Source organism: Bacillus rossius, chromosome 16 (genome assembly GCF_032445375.1).
Source record: "Bacillus rossius redtenbacheri isolate Brsri chromosome 16, Brsri_v3, whole genome shotgun sequence".
Lineage (NCBI taxonomy): Eukaryota > Metazoa > Arthropoda > Insecta > Phasmatodea > Bacillidae > Bacillus > Bacillus rossius.
In genome coordinates, this window is record NC_086343.1 from 46,723,683 (window position 1) to 46,732,670 (window position 8,988).

General features: G+C 32.5%; 1 long non-coding RNA gene across 1 annotated transcript; it reads left to right on the forward strand.

Annotated features, from left to right (window-relative positions):
• Window positions 1-4,292: 4,292 nt before the first annotated feature.
• On the forward strand, window positions 4,293-7,855 carry LOC134539959 (uncharacterized). Its single transcript, XR_010076373.1, has 2 exons — window positions 4,293-4,516; window positions 7,506-7,855. It is a non-coding gene; the product is annotated as an uncharacterized LOC134539959 (long non-coding RNA).
• The last annotated feature ends 1,133 nt before the right edge of the window (window positions 7,856-8,988 follow it).

Sequence of the window (8,988 nt, forward strand, 5' to 3'; positions counted from 1 at the left end):
ATTAAAGAACACTCATAGTATATAATTAAATGTTACTTAAACCTGAGATTAGTAAGACAAAGAAATATTAATATGAAAACCGTATCAACATTCCTGGTCACATTTACATCAAATTATAGATACATTTTTTGTATCCAAGCTTTTGCAGACAAAGATATATTTAAATAAATAAATTTCCCCATTTTTTGATTGAAATTAAGTTAAAAATGATATAACATTGTATCTTCAATCCTGAATGCAACGTGAAAGATTTTTCTTACTGGAAATAAGAAATTAACATTGTGATGAATATTTAAAATTACGTTTTAGTAGAAGAAAAAGGATTTTGGCTAACTATTTTTTTGTGTCACTAACAAGGTGTAATTAAAAATTACTAAAAAAATGAATATATTATAAGTTACCTTGCTAGCGGGAAAGATAACAAACGTAAGGAATAAAAGACAGCATTTTCTCACAGATAAGAAATAAACATCTTCCTGGAAAACTACCACCTAGTTGAGTAAGTAGAACAACGTTGTAGGTGATACTGATACATATAATGCTTAAAGTGTATTAATTAATTGTTCAGTATTGAAGTCAAATATATAAAATATTTAAAACCTATCATGTATGATATTATAGTACGATATTATTATTAAAGAGCAAATTAATTGAAATATAGGCAAAATGTTATGTTTGAATATGTTGTGGAATTAGAATTAATGTACAGTTTAATATTCGTATCACAAAATTTCGTTTAAATGAGACAAACAACATTTCAAATAATATTTTATATTCCAAATGTACAGTTTCTATAATTAATTCACCGATATTATTTTTATAACTTTTTTAGTTAAGTTTGTCAATGCAGGATTTTATGCGGAAATGTACATAAAAAAATAGTAAAAGATAAATCAGGAACTTAAAATGAACTCTATGAACATTTTTTTTGCTTTTCCGGGTTTATATGGAAAATTTTACCAAACAAGAATGCCAAGAAAATCTGTTCGACAGGTGTCAGTATATTCCTGCTGAAAGATTAGTTTCTTTTAAAACTTAGCTTACTTAGAAAATATTATCTTGCACCCGGGTGTGTAGTCATTTTTTGTTTGTCGTCTTCAACAAAAATTATGATTTGTCTTTATAAGTTAGTGCAACGCAAAATATTTTCGTATGAAATTAGATTTCAGTACAATTTTGATATCACGATAAGTATAGGTATTATTTTTAGTTTAAGAACTATTTTACTTTTTTATAAGCTGCTTTGTTTTATTTTAACAAAATAATTCAGGTAAAATGTTTGTAGTAGTATATAGGGTAAACCTACCCAACTTCGTGATACTAACGTATCGAACTTCAATATTAGCAATATGTTAATCATAGTAATTCTTCTATTATATGTGATACATTGGTTACTTATTGCCTTATTATTTTCTACATGAAAGATTAATTTATCTTAAGTAAATAAAAACTGATATGAAATAAACCAATGGCATACACTCATATCTAATTTCGTGATACCCTACTTAATTCCGTGACAATATATACTTTATTTCGTGACTCATGTATTATGTTCATTTGTAAAACATTGCCACGACTTTAGTCACTGTTGCTGTCTGCCTAATCACTTCCCGCTCACAGATTACACATTAAAACTTTGGTGGCTTTGGTGAATCAATGGATTGGCAGTTTTTGTAGAACCATTTCAAGGAGAAACAGCACTGAATCCAAGGACTTTTATTCTTGCCAAGCGCATAGTCCTCGTTACACGTCGCACATACGTCTTTACTCTTTTTTGCTAGCTTAGGCTTACTCTTAAGCTTCTTCGGCTGTTTCTTTGCCACTTTCTTCCATATCTGGCTCCCACTTGGCTCAGGTGCTGGCTGAATGCTACACATGGTGGCTGAAGTTTCGTCTTCCTGAAGTTCAGGTGTAGGGTTGAAGTAAACTTTGGCAGTTGGTCCCTTTTCTTTTTTTGTTCAGGCTTTTTACTTTGTGGTGACGTAAGTCGTAAATCTGGCAGTCTTAAAAGATCGTCAAGTGACTTTTGTGCAAGTTTACTGTCAGATGATTTTGGACTAAGCCTATCCTCTTCATTAGACCTAGGTCCACTGGCATTTGATAATGTGCTTCCTTGAGATTCGTCGAGCCCTGTGGGTGCTGTTGTCAGTGCTTCATCCTGCACTGCTTGTCGATTTAAAGGGAAGATGCCAGACTTACTAAATCCAGAAATTATGTTGTCCCAAAAAAGGCTTTCAAGAATGTGGGACTGAACATAGCATGGAAGTCAAAACGTCCTGGTCTGCGAAATGGATTACCTTCATGAAATTGCTTGAGAGCTACATTACAAGCAACTTTCAGAGATTGATAAACAGAAATATCAAGGGGCTGGAGGATATGACTGGTGTGGGATGGGAGAGCTACAATAATAATTTCATTTTGTAATGCTATTTCCATAACTTTGGGCGTGAAGGGGCTTGCATGTGAATCCATTATTAAAATCACTGGTTTGTCTGATGTGCATCCTTCAGTGAACAGAAACAACTCTGAATTGTTCTAACCACTTGGATACAACCATACAGTGAAATTAGGAAGGGCACTTCCCTTCAGTCCATCTGTCATCTTGACCCCTTTGAAAATAATTAGGCCCAAATTCTCCTACAAACGTGATATCGAATGGCATCATTGTAACTGAAACAGAAGCAAAATTGTAAGGAATTAGTTCATTTTTGCAAGCTTATTACGAAGTTAATAAGAGAAGAGAATATTGTCTAATACCATAAATTAACAGATTAATGCTCTCGCTTTATGTTTAAACTATAAAACATGCGATATTAGTATGAAAGTACATTTATTTACCTTTATGTAGCGCGTGCTGCACAACTTGAGTGAGATGATACGTGTATTGAACGAACACTAGCAGGAAAAGTGTGCTGGTAAACATAAAGGACGCGTCAAGCCACGCGCCGAAACTAGGCATGCTTGCTTTCAGTTGGTAACTTAGTGAACTCAGTGTACAAAGCCTTCCCAACTCTGTGTTGCCCGCAACGTTGTTTTTCACGATATAAGGTATATCACGGTATATGGTCGGTTTATCCTAAATGTTCCTTTGAGGACAAGATTCAGGCTGAAGAAGCCTAGGTGCCGACCGAAATCTTGGATGACATTGACCTTTGCCTTTGGCCTTGCAAGTAACATTCAAAATTTGCCAATATTACATCAAATTTTCCGAGATAGGCTTAAAATACGCCAAAATCCACCAAAATTTCCATTCGTTTGGAAAGAAATTCTGTCAAAAAAAATCCTAAAAAGTTTAAAAAAATAAATATTTCCTTATTTCAGGTGAAAAAAATGCAGTTATGAAGAAAAATTTCCCATATTAGTCCTCAAAAATCCCAAATGTTCGTTAATTAATAAATGCAGCTCAAGAATGTAACAGCGAGCCACCATAAGCCGCTGAGGTGATAAGAACACGATGACTAAGATGCCTATGACGCCATTTTGAATTGTAATATAACCATTGCAGTTTTCGTTATGGCTGCCATTTTGAAAACCCACATATTTGCTAAGAAATCAGTAAAAGTTTTAAAATTAAAAAAATAATAATTAATTGACATTTTAATAAACAAATATTCCACCATATTGGATTAGGACATCATATCCGCTAATTTGGAAATTCGTAATTTTTTAAGGTAGAAAATCGGGGAAAAATATAAATTAAAAATATTTAATTAATCTATTTCATTTAAAAAACGCACTTAGGTACACCATGGAGCTAGTATGACATCATGTACATTTTTTTTGTCTTTTGGAAGCCGCCTTTTGTGTTCGTTTGCTGGAGGCTGCCATCTTGTTTTCGTAGGTTGGAGGCCAGTAACTTGTTTTCATCTTATAGAGTGCACTAGCACCATGTTAGTTAACTTTTTACCAAATAGAGTACAGTTATAATTTATTACTGTGACGCCTGCCATTTTGACATTTGGACGCCATCTTGGAAATTCGTAACTATTTAGCTAGAAATTCGGGGAAATCCCAAATTAATAAAACCTAATTACTGAATTAATTGATTTGATCATTTATTGCCCTTGTTTGATACTTGACCAATACAAAAATTTAATTTTATGGAGAAAAATATTTCAATGTAAAAAATAAGTTGAAAAGTCCTAAAAAAAGGCATAAATTCATTTATTACTAGCATCTGCAGGATGACTACACACCTAGCTAAAGTCGCAGTGCGCCTGGACACGAGTACTGCAAGATGACTCCACGACCAGTTGTAGTCGCAGCGCGCCTGGACGCGAGTGCGGCAGGATGACTCCACATCGGAGGTGGGGTCGCAGCGCGCTCCTTCCTGGAAGGGAAGAGGCCAGAGGACGAAGCGGGTCACACCTCCAGAGCTGTCGGGGAAGAACCATGGAGGTGACCTTGTGCCCTGCTCCATATATAAGACAGCGGCAAGGCGCAGGACAGCAAACACTCCTGACTATCGAGCTGCCTCTGTCGTTCCACAGTCATCATGAACACCAAGAGGGTCCTGGTGAGTTGGCACCGCAGAATATGTCTTTAAATAATTACGTAAACCTTTCTAACATTTTATCTAGCCTGGAAAATTTTAAGATGTGTTATAAATTTAGAGCTTCGTATTTTAAAATAAATTATTAATTTTCATACTTATTTATTATATATTTAATTAATAAAACTTTTGTATTTGAAAAGAATATCTTACCTTGATGTCAAATAAAAATTTAAATAATTTATTGCGTCTATTTAATGCATGATTAATTAAATATAATTCTTTGTTTCCTTTTAAATTTTTTATTAAAAAATTTATATTTATTGTTATTTGTTTATTAAATTATTAAATTCTTACATTTATTTTTAACAAACATTACGCAAATTAGTTTTACAGATTTCTATATGGTCGTGATGATAAACGAAATTTAGCTTTTTTTTTTATTGTATGTGTTAAGTACGAAGTTAAAGTTTTTACACATGAGCTGAAATTCTTAGAAAGCAATTTTCAGAGCTACCAGTTTTATTGAGCTTATATGCTAACATAGGTATTTAGTCAATTAGTTGTGTGATACAGAAATCTATAGCTAAGCGATCACACAAATGATGTGGCATGTAGATCTTTTATGATTTTATACAAAGAGTGATGAAAAAATATTTTATCTTAACAATAATTAAATGTAGGGGAAAATTTATTAATTTATTACAATTGCAATGAAAGGCAATATTTTTGACGAATGAAAAGTCTTTAAAAGTTATAATTTCACTATTATATTTTTGTTTCAATGTGGACTTCGAGTTAAAAAAAATATTTCCAGTGGGAAATAGTTCCAGTAATAATGTTAATACGAACACCATTCAATTTTTTCTTTTAGAATATGCTTGAAGTGCTTGGAATTGCCGCGAGAATGATTAAAAATGAATAATGCATTATTATTTGTAGAAATGAAACAGTAATAATTATTACATTATGTTTGTTAGGCCTTTGATTGGACGGGGAAAGAAGCAAAAAGTGATTTGGTCCTGCTAAGCCACTTCTTTTCAGTGTTTACTTTGAAGGTGATTTAATTTTTGTTATTGGAACGAGTGAAATGTACTAACAGATCTCGTTCGCTTTTGGATCCTTCAAACTTTAAACGTTTTTGGGCTAACATAAATAAATAGACAATAATAAACGAATTTTAATGAAAAATATTTACAACCAGCACTTAAGATTTTGTGGAACATTAAAAACATCACTTAGACTATACTTACATATTTTTTTACTGTTAACTATAGCAACGATGAGTTTTATGAAAATTTAAGTATTTTAGTGCCTTTGGATACATTATATTTAGTTATACTTTTTTTTTCAGTATACAATAAGACGTACCAACCCTATTGTGAGACAAACTAGTCACACAGCTCTGACAGATATGTCTGCTCCAATGTGGCAGGGCCTGCACTAGTAACAATCATTTAGTGGATCACATAGTTCGAAGCAGTCATGAGTTGCGTTTAAAGTGCCGTCAATATCTTGTAAATTCATCGAAATCGTTATTTCTGACGTAATTAAGAGCTGATTTATCTTTTATTATTTTTAACATGAATTTATTCGTAATTTGTCCAAAATTTTTATCTGTCCGAAACTAATGATGCTAGTAATCCTATTGATGTTGTTGAGGAAGTTGTAGATGTATGCGTGAACATTTTTTCGGAACAGTATATGTGTAGAATTAATTAATTCCGTGGTGTTTGGGTGATTTCTTATTTTCAGGATTTATTTTGTGAGAGACTTCGAGTCGCAGGTGTTAACTAGCCATTCTCAACATAATTAATTGCGGTAGTAGTTAGTCTGTAGTAAAAAAATATATACATGACAGGTAAAGATTTACAGTATACGTGGAATTTATTAAATAAAAAAAGTATTTTTTTTTTTAGAAGCTAAAGGTAGGCCTACATGAAATTTTTGTTTAGAGACACAAGTGGATTAATGGTCCGTAGTTCTATACTGAAAGTTATTAAATTTATTCTTTAATACTGTAAAAATAATTATATTTGATACCATAAAAATATGCAAAACCGACTTTAGTAAAGAGTTACGGAGCACATATTGTTTTCTAAGGTCTCTCATAGTTTTTAGCCAACAATTTCCTAGAAATAGGATGATGTAACTTATATTTACTATAATAAATCTTTAATTTTTGCATTGTCATTCAGTAAATACATTTGACTTGCTACAAATATTTTATTTAGTTGCATGATCACTTATTCGTGATTTTGAAAGCATACTAAATGATAAGGTCTTGACGGTTTTCATTATTTGGTGCAAATATGTTTTGCAGATGACAGCCAATTTTTATAAATATTTTTAAACATTAATTGGAGTATTATTTGGTTCATTCAGTGACGTTTTGAAAACAAATGTCTAACATTAAAATTATATTGACTCTACACAAATTGGTAAAATGCTTTTCACGTTGCATCCAGGATTGCTAAGCTAGGTTTTGATTCCGTGCATGTTGACCTGGGATATAAAAAGTCATAAATTTTTCTTTGACCATTTAACTAAAAAATTATTAAATATTATTTATCTCTACTAAATTCATTCAACAAAATATCCTACTGTCAAGACTTCTTCGTCTATATTGCCTTATAGAAGACGTAGCCAAGAAAATACTCAATGAATTAATTAATTAACCATTAAGATCTTTTAGTACAAGTGATTTTCTATTTCAAATTTACCTGCTCTATTTGGTATTTCATATTATAAAATTAAAATCTAAACTTATACTTATAAAAGTCCTGATATTTGTAATGTTATTGATGCATAGACTATATTAAACCGTTATTTAATAAAATCATAAGTATCTTTCGTTTTAAATATTCTATTTAAGAGTTACTTTTCCATTAAACCAAGAGCGTATACAAGACGGAGGAGGGGTAAATAGGGGTAGGACATCAGTTGTCCCACCCAGAGCCTGAAAGCAACCCGTGTGTCGTGTAAAAGTGAATGTGTGTGGTCTTGTTGGCAGGCCTGGTGCGTGCTGGTGGTGGCAGTGATAGCCACGGCTGCTGCTAATGCCAACCCTGGTCGTGGAGGCTACAACAGGAGGGGCTAGGAGGACGTACTCTCCCCTCGCTGTGACCAAGGAATACCTGACCCAAACACGATATCTCTTAAACACTCTACCACTTTCTCGTTTTTAATGTTACTAATGTAAACATTTTCTCCTCGTTCTAATTTTTTCGCATAACTATTTTTATAATGTCAGAATTAATATCAGTATCTGTAGTTCTTACAATAAAGAAAATTTTATAAAATAACAACTGTATATTTCTATTGCAAAATTGTCCTTCAACTATCAAAAAAAAAAACTAAAAATTTGTGTATTTTATTCTAGTAAATCCTGTTTTCTGGTTAAAAGATATAAACTGAGTGTCTCTATAACTAAGACTTAGTATAAGGCCGTCCCTGGTCCAGCGACTTGATAGGGAATTGTGGGTTAAAAAGTGTTTTCTACATCTTCTACAATTTTTCAGATAAAAATTTCGTACTTGGCTTGTTTGCTGCAGTTTTACAACAGAAATTATCAGTCAGAATAATATTGTAGAAAAAATATTGATAAGTATTTTATTTTACGTTTTTAAATTTAAGGAAAACTGAAAAAGTAGTCTAAAGAACAGTCTTTAAGATATACAAATATTTAGAGTCTGCACAATTTTTCCTTTTAAAGTAAAGATAAAAAAAAGTAAGCGGTGGCATACTGCTAAATTTATTAGAACAAGAAATATTTCGTATTTTGCATTTTCAGTTATTTTTTCTGGCCGCGAGTAGGTTCAATTGCGCCTGTCTTGCGCGCGGGAGAGTGCAGCCGGCTGCAGTGTTGCCATTACTACGGACCCATCCCTCGGCTAACGGAATCCGACCCCACCTCCTCCGTGCCAGTAAATAATCAGCATGGTGCGGAGTACTGAGTCAACGACGAGAAGAAAGCTAAGAACAGTGCTATCAATTCAGAGATGCATGGATGTGCTGCGAAAAGCGAAAGGTTTGAAGAGAAGGTGAACCCAAATTTTTTATAGTTTTAATTATTTCTTCCATTTACTGTAAAGTGTGTTTGGGCACAAAATATTTTGTGCTATAATGTGCTTTACAAAAACTTCCAATTTTCAATTTGAAATGTGATCAAGTGACGCTTTTCAAACTAAACTATCCTGATTCAAGAAATGCGTTTATTTTTATGTAAGTATAAGTTAGGCAAAAAATCCTCAGCTTAAAAAAGTAAGAGTAAACAAACAGTTCTACGTGGAAAATTAGATTTTGTAAGCATGAAAACAAGTTAATTTTCAACCGACTTAAAAAAAGGAGGTTCTCAATTCGGTTGTATTGTTTTCATTCACGTGAGTATTATACTGTCCAAGCCAAATTGTTAGTTACAATTAGCCAACTTTTAAATTAATTGCTGCTTATAAAAATATTGTGCCTTACAATTCAATATATATTATTCAGTTCCT